This window comes from Pseudorca crassidens, chromosome 18 (assembly GCF_039906515.1).
Source record: "Pseudorca crassidens isolate mPseCra1 chromosome 18, mPseCra1.hap1, whole genome shotgun sequence".
In the NCBI taxonomy this organism is placed as follows: Eukaryota; Metazoa; Chordata; class Mammalia; order Artiodactyla; family Delphinidae; genus Pseudorca; species Pseudorca crassidens.
In genome coordinates, this window is record NC_090313.1 from 9,192,627 (window position 1) to 9,208,693 (window position 16,067).

Below are 16,067 nucleotides of genomic sequence, written 5' to 3' on the forward strand. Positions count from 1 at the left end.
CTACATAGATTTACAGCGAAGGTCAGCGAAAGTCACTTCTGATAATAACACAGAAGAGTGATGTTTTGCAAAGGATCTTCTGGATGTGGTGTCAACTTTGATCTCCTCTTTAAATACAGGACATTAGTTTTAGTCTTTAAAGTGTACTTTGAAATCCTCTGATCTTCTCTAATGAGCCACTTGATTATATAAGCTTTGCTTCATGTTTCAGAAATGAACCCGCTGTGTTCATGTTCACCAGAGATGGACTCGGGATATTTGAGTAGTGGAGCAGACTATTAACAAGCAGTTATTCTTGTTTTACTTTTGTTACCACAAAACAATTCACTTCAGCAGTTTTTACCTACTAAAAAAAATTACACAAATTAGAGCGTGTCTTTAAAAATGAATCGCTTCTAAGTAAACCTTAGATGCAGTTAGAATTATGATACTTATTATGAAGAGCTGTGTCGCCTTCCATTTGGCGCTAGTGACAAAGGTTAAAAATGCCCTCCTATAAAATACTGCATAATTAAACAGAGCAATTTTGTAATTACCCACTACAGAACTGGATAAATTCCAAGTTTCATAATTATTTCAACCTACGGATGAGCCACTTGTGCAAAAAAAAAGTCCAAAGGATAAAAGAACAGCATTTCTCTTCAGTACAATTTAGTTTCCTTCCCATTTCTCTCAATTTGTTCAGCTACTCTTCTAAAAAACTTAAAGTAACTAAGAGCAAACAGTTTTCTGCTCCTTGTGTCTCACTCCTCCAGTAACGATGCATAGTTATGGGTATAGAATATCAGTGTTTCTGCGTGAGAATTGCTGAAACCCAACACGAGAAATGAGACGTAGAAGTGGTGCGTGGTCTATTGAAAAACTCAACCCCCGCCATCAACAGGTGCAAGAATGATGCCTAAGGAGATGTTGAGGGAACTCATTATAGTAACCTGATAGAGACAAAACTCTGTTAAAGGCAAACCCCTGTTTCCCAGTCGGATCAAATTACACACCAGACAGGCAAATTCCCACCACGCCACCTTCCTTGTGTTGAGCTTCTGAAAATTTCAATCTAAGATATACACTATCCCCTCAACTTCCTGAAGTGCCAAGGGGACAGGCTCTCTCACCAAGCTCCAAATATATGTCCAGCTAACTCAGGGTCCAGCCCCACTTCCCCTGTCAATGGAGGACATTGCCTGTGGGTAATTCTATAGAGGGAATCCATTACACACAATCCAACACACCCTGAGGTGACCAAGAAAAAATCTTTTTTAGAAACCCTCAGAATTTCCAGGTCACTGAATGAATTTTAAAATCACAGTGATGATCAAGTACTTTCATCAAATACCTATGATATACCTTAGGCATTTTGCTGAGTACCAATGCTAATACCTTGGCCAAATTTCACCTTGAGAAGGTACCCTTGTTGATTATTCAGTCGTTTTACTCTGAAAGTAGTATTCTTGCTTTAGCTGCAGACCACTGAATAAATGTTCCCAGATGCCAAGAGGCTGGGTGGAGTTACTATAAATGAAAAATCTAAAAAGTGATGACACCTGTTGAAGTTGGATTCAGATCTCACTATTAGAGCATGATAATCACCTTCCCAGGAGGTCACGTTTACCTTCTAGAAAAGTGCAAAACAGAATACGTTAAGCAATGATTCACAAAGTCCAAGTTCAACGTCCTTTAGGGACTCACCTCAGCCTGAGCATTCAGACCAAGGGAGAACAAGGGTCATTACATGAATATAGTGGTCCAGGCAAAGTGCCCTGGATTTGTCTTTCAGCCTCCTCTCTTTCTGAGTTTTTGTATAAAAATATAGGACTAGGGGGCTTCCCTGGTGGCGCAGTGGTTGAGAATCTGCCTGCTAATGCAGGGGACACGGGTTTGAGCCCTGGTCTAGGAGGATCCCTAGTTGCCGCGTAGCAACTAAGCACGTGAGCCACAATTACTGAGCCTGCGCGTCTGGAGCCTGCGCTCCGCAACAAGAGAGGCCGCGATAGTGAGAGGCCCGCGCACTGCGATGAAGAGTGGCCCCCGCTTGCCACAACCAGAGAAAGCCCTCGCACAGAAACGAAGACTCAACACAGCAAAAATTAATTAATTAATTAATAAACTCCTACCCCCAACATCTTCTTTAAAAATATATATATGGGACTAAATGATCTGATCGCTACACAAATTGAACACCCAGTATAAGTTTCAACTGCAAACCACTTGGAGCAATTTTAGATTTAGATGCTATCTGTACGAGAGCGTGCGTACACTTAGTATGCCACACACCTTTCTAGGGGTTTTATAAAAAGTTATCATTTTTAATCCCTATGACAAGTCTTTGTTTTTTTGGTTTTTTTTTTCATGAGAAGGCTGAGGTTCTAAGAATTTAAGTGACTTTGTCAAGGTCACCCAATAAGGAAGCAATATAACTGAGCATCTGTCTCCACAGCCCATGGTCCTTCTACTAAGTCATGTTACCTCCATGGATTTTAAGTTCAAAATGCTGAGTTTATGTTTCTTAACCTCTAAACCTTATTTTCTTATTTGTAAAATGGTAACATTCCCAGTCACACACGGCTGATAACTGGCAATGAATGATGGGATTTGATTTTTCTGTCTCTTTCCAACATACCACATTCAAAAGAAACCAAACATTTGGCCTTCCTCTGCCACTACTTTTCTTCCTCCGGTCTCCTCCTTCTCAAAATTTGGGGATCATCTTGAAGGCATGTTTCCTCTCAGTGACATACATCTTGCACTTCAAAGAGACCTGGTAATTCTACCTTCAAAATATTACTCAAAACCATCACTTCTCTCCACCCCCAGCCCTACCCCTAGTACTGGTTGCCATCATCTGCGGCTGAGGTTAAGTGACCTCCTCCATCACTCAAACCCTCCAACAGAGTCAGAGGGACCTTTTGGAAAAAGAAATGCAGGCCAGGGGCTTCCCTGGTGGCGCAGTGGTTGAGAGTCCGCCTGCCGATGCAGGGGACGCGGGTTCGTGCCCCGGTCCGGGAAGATCCCACATGCCGCGGAGCGGCTGGGCCCGTGAGCCATGGCCGCTGAGCCTGCGCATCCGAAGCCTGTGCTCTGCAACGGGAGAGGCCACGACAGTGAGAGGCCCGCGTACCGCAAAAAAAAAAAAAAAAGAAAGAAAAGAAAAAAAAAGAAATCAGGCAGTATTACCTCAGTACTTAAAACACTTTGGAGACTTCCTAATTCAAGATCACTGTGATCTTGACTCCCAGACTCTCTCCTAGGCTTCTCATTCATTCATTCTGTTTTTCAGATGTATCAAGTCCTTTCCCACTTTGGGGACAGCATACATGCTGTTCCTTCCGCCCTGAGCACTCTCTTTCATCATCCCACTTCGTAGAGACTGCCTCGCTGGAGACGATTTCCTTGCCCCTCCACTCCCGTTTAAATTGGGCTCCCCTCTTACCTCTTTCAGAGTTCCCCACATTCTTTCAGCTGCAATAACAAAGAGATCCAAAGAAACAACAGCTGAAACAAGGTGGGAGTTCATTTTCTCTGTCACATTAGTTCAAAGCTATAAGGAGATTCTGTCATCCTCAAAATGCAGCTTCCATCTTGAGGTCCAAGGCTGCCATTTCAGTTCTCATCATCTTCCAGCAGGAAATAGGAAAGGGCCAGAGGAAAGATTTCTCTTCAGGACTCCAGAAACGGTAAAAGTCAGTTCTGTTCATATCCCGTCGGCCAGAACTTAGTTATTCGGACAAGCTATAAGAGATAACAGGCGTTTGCTGGTGCTTCCCCAAAAAAACTCAGGCATTCTATCATTATGTGTTCTCTTCACAGGATTTATTTCAGTTAATAATTACTTATTTACTTGGTTCGTGATTTGTTCAGCGTCGCTCTCCCCCTGTTAACCAATGTTACTTCTGGCTTCCTAACCAGAGAGGCAAGTCATCCTTCTTTCATTCCTCAGCCACGATGATATCAATCCCTTCTTTCATTCCACAATTATTTGAACATCCACTCTCTTTACTCTGCTGGCCACCAAGAATACAAAAATATATAATATAATCTTGTTTCCCGAAGAAATTTCAAAGTCTATTTGGGAGACAGGCTAGAAAATAAACAATTCGAATGCAGCAGAACAGGTGCTATAAAACAGATATGCTTAGAAAACTACAGGAACACATTTATTGAACACCTGTTGTTACCTCATTGCATCTGATACTATTATCATCAGATCATCTGAACTTTAAAGACAAGGAAGTTGAGGCTTAGAGAGTTAAAGTAATTTGCCCAAAGTCAGACATCTTGGAAGTGAGAAAGTAGAATTGCAACTCAAGACTATCTGATAACGAACTCATTCTCTTTCCCATCAACGAGCGCTAATGCAATTCTACTTTATATTCTAATGCAAGTTCTTCTCTTAAGGTGGTTCCCAGCTCTGCCTCTGCTTGTCCACAAGCACCCAGCTCCAGTCAGGCCCCTACAGTGTCCTCAATACTTTAATATAATGGTCTCCTATGCTCTTTGCCTCAGTGGAGGAACCCTGTCACTGTGGAAGGTAGACAGCACAGAGAAAGAACACCTGTGTTTGCTGGTGTTCCAGTTACACATTGCTGCAAACTACCCCATAACGCTGTGGGTTAAAACAACTAGGTATTATTTTCTCTCATGGTTCTGAGGGTTGACTGGGCTCAGCTGGGTGGTTCTTCCTCAGGGTCGCTCATGCAATTGCAGTCAGGTGCTGGCTGGGCCTGGAATCATCAGAAGGCACCCTCGCTCACCTTTCTGGTGCCTGGACTAACGTGGCTGGAACAAGTGGGAACTGGGCAGACCTGTCCTTGTGGTTTGCTCTTGCCACCTCACAGCATGGCAGACTCAGGGTAGTGCTGGGCTTGCCACGTGGCAGCTGGCTTCTGCAAAAACATGCTTTCTAAGAGGCCAGGGAGAAAGCTTTAGGATTCTTTTGATCTAGCCTTGTAAATTCCAGAATGTCACTTCTGCTCAATTCAGATAAATCGAATAAAGTCGAAAGCACTAGTCCAGATTCCAGGGAAGGCAAATTAAACTCTACTTCTCAATGAAAGAAGTAGCAAAAAATCGGTGACTTTCTTAACTAACCTCATGTGGAATGAGACAGATCTCTGTTCAAATCTCAGCTTTGCCACTTACCAGCTGTGTGGCCTTAAACCAGTTACTTAACCTCTCTGAAAACAGTGTTCTTCTCTGTAAAATATTGAAAAGAGTATCTATCTCATTGGGTTGCTGTGAGAATCTAATGAAATCCAGTGTGTAAAGAACCAGGTACCAGGCAGGTAGGTGCTCCGTAAATGTTAGTATTCTTTCCCCATCATGATCCACCCTCGCTCCCCAGCAGGTGGCAGAATAATTTCCATAAGCGTTTGTTAAATGAATGAACAAATGAAACTATGCAATTCATAGAGCTTCCAAAGTAACCTTCCAACACTATTCGTCATGTCACTCTTGTACTTAAGAATGTAGAGGACCTTTCAGTTGCTGCATGGAGTTACCCAAAGTCCCCTGCTGTGCATTTAGGACTCTGGGACCTCGCAACCTCTGCTGTCCTGTGACAGGCCTCCCAGCCCTCTTGCTGGCACAGAGCACAGCACAACATGGTCCTTACAAGTACCCCTCACGAGTACCCCTCACTGGAGCAACTGAAAGAGTCCCCAGTGGGCAAAGTTAAAGCAATCCCAGCAACAAAATGAATAAAGTATCAATGCTACTGGGTTATAACCCAAATTATAAAATAAATATTCATGCAACCTTACAGACATAAAATAAACCATTGAATAAATTAGTAACGGGGGAGAAGAGACAAATATCTTGTGCAGAAGAATTCCAAATAATTTATGTAAATATTCCTCCCTCAAAAAATAGAGCATAACTCCCCGCTCCTTAACTATGGGCTGCACGTGGTGACTGCCTTCCGAAGAGTACAATATGGAAAGGGAGAAACCTGGCAATCACCACCACAGCCAGGTAATCAAGGTCAACGTCAACAGCTGTAAGTCATGTTGATGGTATGTACCCTTGCTGTGATGTGATGGGAACAGTGCTTCACTTCTCTGATCTTCGCCAAATCCATAAACCCCGTCTAACCATGAGAAAAACATCATACAAATCCTGAGGAATGAGCACTTGATGAATACTCCTCAACACTCTCAAGGTCGTCAATTATAAGGAACGCCTGAGAAACTGTCACAACCAAGAGGAGTCTAAGGAGACATGACAACTAAATATGATGTGGTGTCCTGGGTGAGATCCTGGCACAGAAAAAGGACATTAGATTTTTTTTAAAAAACTGAGGAAATCTGAATAAACTATGGACTTTAGTAATACTAATGCATTAACACTGGTTCATTCATTGGAACAAAGGTATCACAGTAATCTAAGGTGTTAATAATAGGAGAAACCAGGCGACGAGTCAGATCTTCCTCGACTCACAATGGGGTTACATCCCAACAAACCCCTCCTCAGTTGAAAACATTGTAAGTGAAAAATGTATTTAACGCGTCTAACCTACCAAACATCACAGGTGAGCCTAGCCTACCTTAAACGTGCTCAGAACACTTACATTAGCCTACAGTTGGGCAAAATCATCTAACACAAAGCCTACTTTATAATAAAGTGTTCAATATCTCATGTAATTTAGTGAACACTGTACTGAAAGGGAAAATCGGAATGGCTGGCTGGGTGCAGAACGGTTGTAAGCGTATTGGTTGTTGACCCGCGTGATCGCGTGGCTGACTGCGATCCAGGGCTCACTACCGCTGCCCAGCATCATGAGAGAGGGTTGGATCGCATGTCGCTAGCCTGGGAAAAGATCAAACTTCAAAATTCAAAATTCAAAGTATGGTTTCTACTGAATGTGTGTTGTTTTTGCACCATCGTTAAGTTGAAAAATCCTAAGTGGAACCATCATCTGTATCTGGAAAATCGGTGTATTTTCTTCTCAATTTTCTGTAAATCTAAACTTACTCTAAAACCTAAGTTTCCATTGGAAAAAACAACAAAAACTAGCCCTTGCTGGACAATGTCCTCCTACCCATTGCACAGAAAAGACTGAAGTCTTCTGTGGCTCTAACATAGTGGTCACAGCAGGGGAGGCTCAGATCCCGGAAGGTGACCTGTCTTTGTATCTGGGTTGAGGTGGAGTATGGTCTCCATAAATGGGCATCACGTCTTCATGCTAATCCAGCCCAATTCCTTCCTTTTGTTCATGCCACAAGCGTCTCCCAGTTCCCTAAGTTCAAGACTTCAGAGTCAGCCTCTCCTTTTTTTGTCCCATTTTCTAAGCCCCGTCGCTTCTAACTCATCATTTTATCTCAAATCCAGTACATCGACTCAACACCATGGTCTAGTTCAAGCCCTCAGCATCGATCATCCACACACCTTTATAATTCTCCGTGCCCCCAGCCTCTCTCCAGTTTCAATCTGTCCTCCAACGTCACCGGAGTTAGCTTCTCCAAACAGGTATTTGATGGTGCCAACCCTGCTTAAACGTTTCCCACTCCTTTCAGATAGAATGCACACCTACGAGCACTCACAGAAGATTCTGTACTCTCTGACCCCAACCCACATTTCCACTTCCTTTCCCAACCCCTCCCTCTGATACACCTTACACTGAAGTCACACCAGGTTGCCACTGCACTTCACAAATACATTTTGGATGCCCAGGACTTCGAGCCTTCGCATGTCCTTAGAGCTCCGACAGGAATGCTCACGGCAGAGGATACCTCTGCTCACAGCTTTCTCTCACTCCCCCAGACAGGGACTCTCCCTTACAGCGCCACCCACGTGATTATTCCGATTTCCACAAGAAGAATCTCGCACATGTGCGGACCACCTGCCACCCACCTGTGTCCTCCACACCTACAACAATGCCTTTCCACGATGGGAACCTAATTCACGTGCGTGCACGCTTCCACTCAGCAGCTCCCCGCAGCCCCGCTGGGCCACACTCCCTGGGTCCCCTTGTCGTCACCACCCTCCACCTCCCACCCCCATCAGAACCTTCTTTCTGAGATGACCACACCCCTGCTCACTCTGCTGAGGGTCAACCAGGACTGTCTGCAGCAGAATTACAAAAGAGGTGGCACCTTGAGCTTAGCCACAAGGCAAAAGCACAGGAGGCAACACAACTGGTGACTGCCTCTCTCCTTAGTAAAATATATTTCCTTGTGTCGCTGACTTGTGTCCTTTGTATCCGGCTGACGAGATGAAGCAGCTGCAGCCCTCAAGGGGACAAGGGAAACCATCTGCTTTTCCTAATAACTCTAGCATTCCCGTGCTTCCTCTCCGACTAATGAAAGCTACAGATTCCAACAGAGAGCACAGGAGTGGTCCCTGCCCAGCCCCAAGCCCAGAGGCTGGTGCCCCACTAGCCTGGCTGACGTGTCAAAGTCTCCTCCTGGCCCTCAGAATCGATGAAACACTCCCCCAAAGCAGACAGAGATACCATCAGATCACAGGTCAAAGAAAGGAGTAATGAATTGCTTAGAAACCAAATTCATAAGAGAGGAAATTATAAAATGAATTTCCTCAAATAAGTCATACAGAAAGTCAAACATGTTCACACAAATTGGTTTTAAAAACTAAGCTTAAAAATTGGGCCCTGGGGGGCTTCCCTGGTGGCGCAGTGGTTGGGAGTCCGCCTGCCGATTCGGGGGACACGGGTTCGTGCCCCGGTCCGGGAAGATCCCACATGCCGCGGAGCCGCTGGGCCCGGGAGCCATGGACGCTGAGCCTGCGCGTCCGGAGCCTGTGCTCCGCGGCGGGAGAGGCCACAACATTGAGAGGCCCGCGTACCGAAGGAAAAAAAAAATTGGGCCCTGGGTAAGATGGCGGAAGAGTAAGACGCAGAGATCACCTTCCTGCCCACAGATACACCAGAAATACATCTACACGTGGAACAACTCCTACAGAACACCTACTGAACGCTGGCGGAAGACCTCAGACCTCCCAAAAGGCAAGAAACCCACACACACACATACCTGGGTAGGGGAAAAGAAAAAAGAATAAACAGAGACAAAAGAATAGGGACGGTACCTGCACCAGTGGGAGGGAGCCGTGAAGGATGAAAGATTTCCACACACTAGGAAGCCCCTTCGCGGGCGGAGACTGCGGGTGGCGGAGGGGGAAAGCTTCGGCGCCGCGGAGGAGACCACAGCCCCAGGGGTGCGGAGGGCAAAGCAGAAAGATTCCCACACAGAGGATCAGGGCCGACCAGCAGTCACCAGCCCGAGAGGCTTGTCTGCTCACCCGCCGGGGCGGGCGGGGCTGGGAGCTGAGGCTTGGGCTTCGGTCGGAGCGCAGGGAGAGGACTGGGGTTGGCGGCGTGAACACAGCCTGCAGGGGGTTAGTGCACCACGGCTAGCCGGGAGGGAGTCCCGGGAAAAGTCTGGACCTGCCGAAGAGGCAAGAAACTTTTTCTTACCTCTTTGTTTCCTGGTGCGCGAGGAGAGGGGATTGAGAGCGCTGCTTAAAGGAGCTCCAGAGACGGGCGCGAGCCGCGGCTAATAGCGCGGACCCCAGAGACGGACATGAGATGCTAAGGCTGCTGCTGCTGCGACCAGCAACCCTGTGTGCGAGCACAGGTCACTCTCCACACCCCCTTCCAGGGAGCCTGTGCAGCTCGCGACTGCCAGGGTCACGGGATCCAGGGTCAACTCCTCTGGGAGAACGCACGGCGCGACTCCGGTTGGTGCGACGTCACGCTGGCGCAACGTCACGCCGGCCTCTGCCGCCGCAGGCCCGCCCCAAACTCCATGCTCCTCCCACCCCCCCGCCCCCCGGCCTGAGTGAGCCAGAGCCTCCGAGTCAGCGGCTCCTTTAACCCTGTCCTTTCTGAGCGAAAAACAGACGCCCTTCGGCGACCTACACGCAGAGACGGAGCCAAATCCAAAGCTGAGCCCCTGGGAGCTGTGAAAACAAAGAAGAGAAAGGGAAATCTCTCCCAGCAGCCTCGGAAGCAGCGGATTAAAGCTCCACAATCAACTTGTACCCTGCATCTGTGGAATACATGAATAGACAACAAATCCTCCCAAATTAAAGAGATGGACTTTGAGAGCAAGATTTATGATTTTTTTCCCCTTTTCCTCTTTTTGTGAGTGTATATGTGTATGCTTCCGTGTGAGATTTTGTCTGTATAGCTTTGCTTCCAACATTTGTCCTAGAGTTCTATCCGTCCGTTTTTTCTTTCTTTTTTAAGATGTTTTTCTTTTCTTTTTTCTCCTAATAATTATTTTTTACTTTAATAACTTTATTATATATTATCTTATTTTATTTTACTTTATCTTCTTTCATTCTTTTTTCTTCCTTCCCTCCTTCCTCCCTCCCTCCCTCCCTCGTTTCTTTCTTTCTTTTTCTTTCTTTCTTCCTTTCTTTCTTCTTTCTTCCTTCCTTCCTTCCTTTCTTTCTTTCTCTCTTCTTCTAATTCTTTCTTTCTACTTTTTCTCCCTTTTCTTCTGAGCCATGTGGCTGAAAGGCTCTTGGTGCTGCAGCCAGGAGTCAGTGCTGTGCCTCTGAGGTGGGAGAGCCAACTTTAGGACACTGGTCCACAAGAGACCTCCCAGCTCCACATAATATCAAATGGCGAAAATCTCCCAGAGATCTCAATTTCAACACCAGCATCCAGCTTCACTCAACGACCAGCAAGCTACAGTGCTGGACATCCTATGCCAAACAACTAGCAAGACAGGAACACAACCCCACCCATTAGCAGAGAGGCTGCCTAGAATAATAAGAAGTCCACAGACACCCCAAAACACACCACCGGACGTGGACCTACCCACCAGAAAGACAAGATCCAGCCTCATCCACCAGAACACAGGCACTAGACCCCTCCACCAGGAAGCCTACACAACCCACTGAACCAACCTTAGCCACTGGGGACAGACACCAAAAACAATGGGAACTACGAACCTGCAGCCTGCAAAAAGGAGACCCCAAACACAGTAAGATAAGCAAAATGAGAAGACAGAAGAACACACAGCAGATGAAGGAGCAAGATAAAAACCCACCAGACCTAACAAATGAAGAGGAAATAGGCAGTCTACCTGAAAAATAATTCAGAATAATGATAGTAAAGATGATCCAAAATCTTGGAAATAGAATAGACAAAATGCAAGAAACATTTAACAAGGACCTAGAAGAACTTAAGATGAAACAAACAACGATGAACAACACAATAAATGAAATTAAAAATACTCTAGATGGGATCAATAGCAGAATAACTGAGGCAGAAGAATGTATAAGTGACCTGGAAGATAAAATAGTGGAAATAACTACTGCAGAGCAGAATAAAGAAAAAAGAATAAAAAGAACTGAGGACAGTCTCAGAGACCTCTGGGACAACATTAAACGCACCAACATTCGAATCATAGGGGTTCCAGAAGAAGAAGAGAAAAAGAAAGGGACTGAGAAAATATTTGAAGAGATTATGGTTGAAAACTTCCCTAATATGGGAAAGGAAATAGTTAATCAAGTCCAGGAAGCACAGAGAGTCCCATACAGGATAAATCCAAGGAGAAATATGCCAAGACACATATTACTCAAACTGTCAAAAATTAAACACAAAGAAAACATATTAAAAGCAGCAAGGGAAAAACAACAAATAACACACAAGGGAATCCCCGTAAGGTTAACAGCTGATCTTTCAGCAGAAACTCTGCAAGCCAGAAGGGACTGGCAGGACATATTTAAAGGGATGAAGGAGAAAAACCTGCAACCAAGATTACACTACCCAGCAAGGATCTCATTCAGATTTGATGGAGAAATTAAAACCTTTACAGACAAGCAAAAGCTGAGAGAGTTCAGCACCACCAAACCAGTTTTACAACAACTCCTAAAGGAACTCCTCCAGGCAAGAAACACAAGAGAAGGAAAAGACCTACAATAACGAACCCAAAACAATTAAGAAAATGGGAATAGGAACATACATATCGATAATTACCTTAAATGTAAGTGGACTAAATGCTCCCTCCAAAAGACACAGATTGGCTGAATGGATACAAAAACAAGACCCATATATTTGCTGTCTACAACAGACCCATTTCAGACCTAGAGACACATACAGACTGAAAGTAAGGGGATGGAAAAAGATATTTCATGCAAATGGAAACCAAAAGAAAGCTGGAGTAGCAATTCTCATATCAGACAAAATAGACTTTAAAATAAAGACAATTAGAAGAGACAAAGAAGGACACTACATAATGATCAAGGGATTGATCCAAGAAGAAGATATAACAATTGTAAATATTTATGCACCCAACATATGAGCACCTCAATACATAAGGCAAATACTAACAGCCATAAAAGGGGAAATCGACAGTAACACATTCATAGTAGGGGACTTTAACACCCCACTTTCACCAATGGAGAAATCATCCAAAATGAAAATAAATGAGGAGACACAAGCTTTAAATGATACATTAAACAAGATGGACTTAATTGATATTTATAGGACATTCCATCCAAAAATAACAGAATACACATTTTTCTCAAGTGCTCATGGAACATTCTCCAGGATAGATCATATCTTGGGTCACAAATCAAGCCTTGGTAAATTTAAGAAAATTGAAATTGTATCAAGTATCTTTTCCGACAACAACGCTATGAGACTAGATATCAATTACAGGAAAAGATCTGTAAAAAACACAAACACATGGAGGCTAAACAATACACTACTTAATAATGAAGTGATCACTGAAGAAATCAAAGAGGAAATCAAAAAATACCTAGAAACAATGACAATGAAAACACAATGACCAAAAACCTATGGGATGCAGCAAAAGCAGTTCTAAGAGGGAGTTTATAGCTATATAATCCTACCTTAAGAAACAAGAAACACCTCAAATAAACAATCTAATCTTACACCTAAAGCAATTAGAGAAAGAAGAACAAAAAACCCCCAAAGTTAGCAGAAGGAAAGAAATCATAAAAATCAGATCAGAAATAAATGAAAAAGAAATGAATGAAAGGATAGCAAAGATCAATAAAACTAAAAGCTGGTTCTTTGAGAAGATAAACAAAATTGATAAACCATTAGCCAGACTTATCAAGAAAAAAAGGGAGAAGACTCAAATCAATAGAATTAGAAATGAAAAAGGAGAAGTAACAACTGACACTGCAGAAACACAAAGGACGATGAGCGATTACTACAAGCAACTCTATGCCAATAAAATGGACAACCTGGAAGAAATGGACAAATTCTTAGAAATGCACAACCTTCTGAGACTGAACCAGGAAGAAACAGAAAATATAAACAGACCAATCACAAGCACTGAAATTGAAACTGTGATTAAAAATCTTCCAAAAAACAAAAGCCCAGGACCAGATGGCTTCACAGGCGAATTCTATCAAACATTTAGAGAAGAGCTAACACCTATCCTTTTCAAACTCTTCCAAAATATAGCAGAGGAAGCAACACTCCCAAACTCATTCTACGAGGCCACCATCACCCTGATACCAAAGCCAGACAAGGATGTCACAAAGAAAGAAAACTACAGGCCAATATCACTGATGAACATAGATGCAAAATCCTCAACAAAATACTAGCAAACAGAATCCAACAGCACGTTAAACGGATCATACACCATGATCAAGTGGGGTTTATTCCAGGAATGCAAGGGTTCTTCAATATACGCAAATCAATCAACGTGATACATCATATTAACAAATTGAAGGAGAAAAACCATATGATCATCTCAATAGATGCAGAGAAAGCTTTCGACAAAATTCAACACCCATTTATGATAAAAACCCTGCAGAAAGTAGGCATAGAGGGAACTTTCCTCAACATAATAAAGGCCATATATGACAAACCCACAGCCAACATCGTCCTCAATGGTGAAAAACTGAAAGCATTTCCACTAAGATCAGGAACAAGACAAGGTTGCCCACTCTCACCACTCTTATTCAACATAGTTTTGGAAATTTTAACCACAGCAATCAAAGAAGAAAAGGAAATAAAAGGAATCCAAATCGGAAAAGAAGAAGGAAAGCTATCACTGTTTGCAGATGACATGATACTATACATAGAGAATCCTAAAGATGCTACCAGAAAACTACTAGAGGTAATCAATGAATTTGGTAAAGTAGCAGGATACAAAATTGATGCACAGAAATCTCTTGCATTCCTATACACTAATGATGAAAAATCTGAAAGTGAAATAAAGAAAACACTCCCATTTACCACTGCAATAAAAAGAATAAAATATCTAGGAATAAACCTACCTAAGGAGACAAAAGACTTGTATGTAGAAAATTATAAGACATTGATGAAAGAAATTAAAGATGATACAAATAGATGGAAAGATATACCATGTTCTTGGATTGGAAGAATCAACATTGTGAAAATGACTCTACTACCCAAAGCAATCTACAAATTCAATGCAACCCCTAACAAACTACCACTGGCATTTTCACAGAACTAGAACAAAAACTTTCACAATTTGTATGGAAACACAAAAGACCCCGAATATCCAAAGCAATCTTGAGAACGAAAAACGGAGCTGGAGGAATCAGGCTCCCTCACTTTAGACTATACTACAAAGCTACAGTAATCAAGACGGTATGGTACTGGCACAAAAAACAGAAATATAGATCAATGAAACAGGATAGAAAGCCCAGAGATAAACCCATGCACATATGGTCACCTTATCTTTGATAAAGGAGGCAGGAATGTACAGTGGAGAAAGGACAGCCTCTTCAATAAGTGGTGCTGGGAAAACTGGACAGGTACATGTAAAAATATGAGATTAGATCACTCCCTAACACCATACACAAAAATAAGCTCAAAATGGATTAAAGACCTAAATGTAAGGCCAGAAACTATCAAACTCTTAGAGGAAAACATAGGCAGGACACTCTATGACATAAATGACAGCAAGATCCTTCTTGACCCATCTCCTAGAGAAATGGAAATAAAAACAAAAATAAACAAATGGGACCTAATGAAACATCAAAGCTTTTGCACAGCAAAGGAAACCATTAACAAGACCAAAAGACAACCCTCAGAACGGGAGAAAATATTTGCAAATGAAGCAACTGACAAAGGATTCATCTCCAAAATTTATAAGCAGCTCATGCAGCTCAATAACAAAAAAACAAACAACCCAATCCAAAAATGGGCAGAAGACCTAAATAGACATTTCTCCAAAGAAGATATACAGACTGCCAACAAACACATGAAAGAATGCTCAACATCATTAATCATTAGAGAAATGCAAATGAGAACTACAATGAGATATCATCTTACACCAGTCAGAATGGCCATCATCAAAAAATCTAGAAACAATAAATGCTGGAGAGGGTGTGGAGAAAAGGGAAAGCTCTTGCACTGTTGGTGGGAATGTAAATTGATACAACCACTGTGGAGAACAGTATGGAGGTTCCTTAAAAAACTGCAAATAGAACTACCATATGACCCAGCAATCCCACTACTGGGCATATACCCTGAGAAAACCATAATTCAAAAAGAGTCATGTACTAAAATGTTCATTGCAGCTCTATGTACAATAGCCCAGAGATGGAAGCAACCTAAGTGTCCATCATCGGATGAATAGATAAAGAAGATGTGGCACATATATACAATGGAATATTACTCAGCCATAAAAAGAAACGAAATTGAGCTATTTGTAATGAGGTGGATGGACCTAGAGTCTGTCATACAGAGTGAAGTAAGTCAGAAAGAGAAAGACAAATACCGTATGCTAACACATATATATGGAATTTAAGAAAAAAAATGTCATGAAGAATCTAGGGGTAAGACAGGAATAAAGACACAGACCTACTAGAGGATGGACTTGAGGACACGGGGAGGGGGAAGGGTAAGCTGTGACAAAGCGAGAGAGTGGCATGGATATATATAAACTACCAAACGTAAGGTAGATAGCTAGTGGGAAGCAGCCGCATAGCACAGGGAGATCAGCTCGGTGCTTTGTGACCGCCTGAGGGGTGGGATAGGGAGGGTGGGAGGGAGGGAGACGCAAGAGGGAAGAGATATGGGAACATATGTATATGTATAACTGATTCACTTTGTTATAAAGCAGAAATTAACGCACCATTGTAAAGCAATT

The 16,067-nt window shown here is 43.0% G+C and overlaps 1 protein-coding gene across 1 annotated transcript in view; it reads right to left on the minus strand.

Annotated features, from left to right (window-relative positions):
• Positions 1 to 16,067, minus strand: part of LOC137210982 (protein-lysine methyltransferase METTL21E) — a 135,087-nt gene that overhangs the window by 67,150 nt on the left and 51,870 nt on the right. The window contains exons 7-8 of the mRNA XM_067713062.1: positions 3,428 to 3,726; positions 5 to 346 (exon numbers count right to left, since the gene is read on the minus strand). The gene's annotated coding sequence lies outside the window, so the exon portion shown is untranslated. The remainder of the gene's footprint in view (positions 1 to 4; positions 347 to 3,427; positions 3,727 to 16,067) is intronic.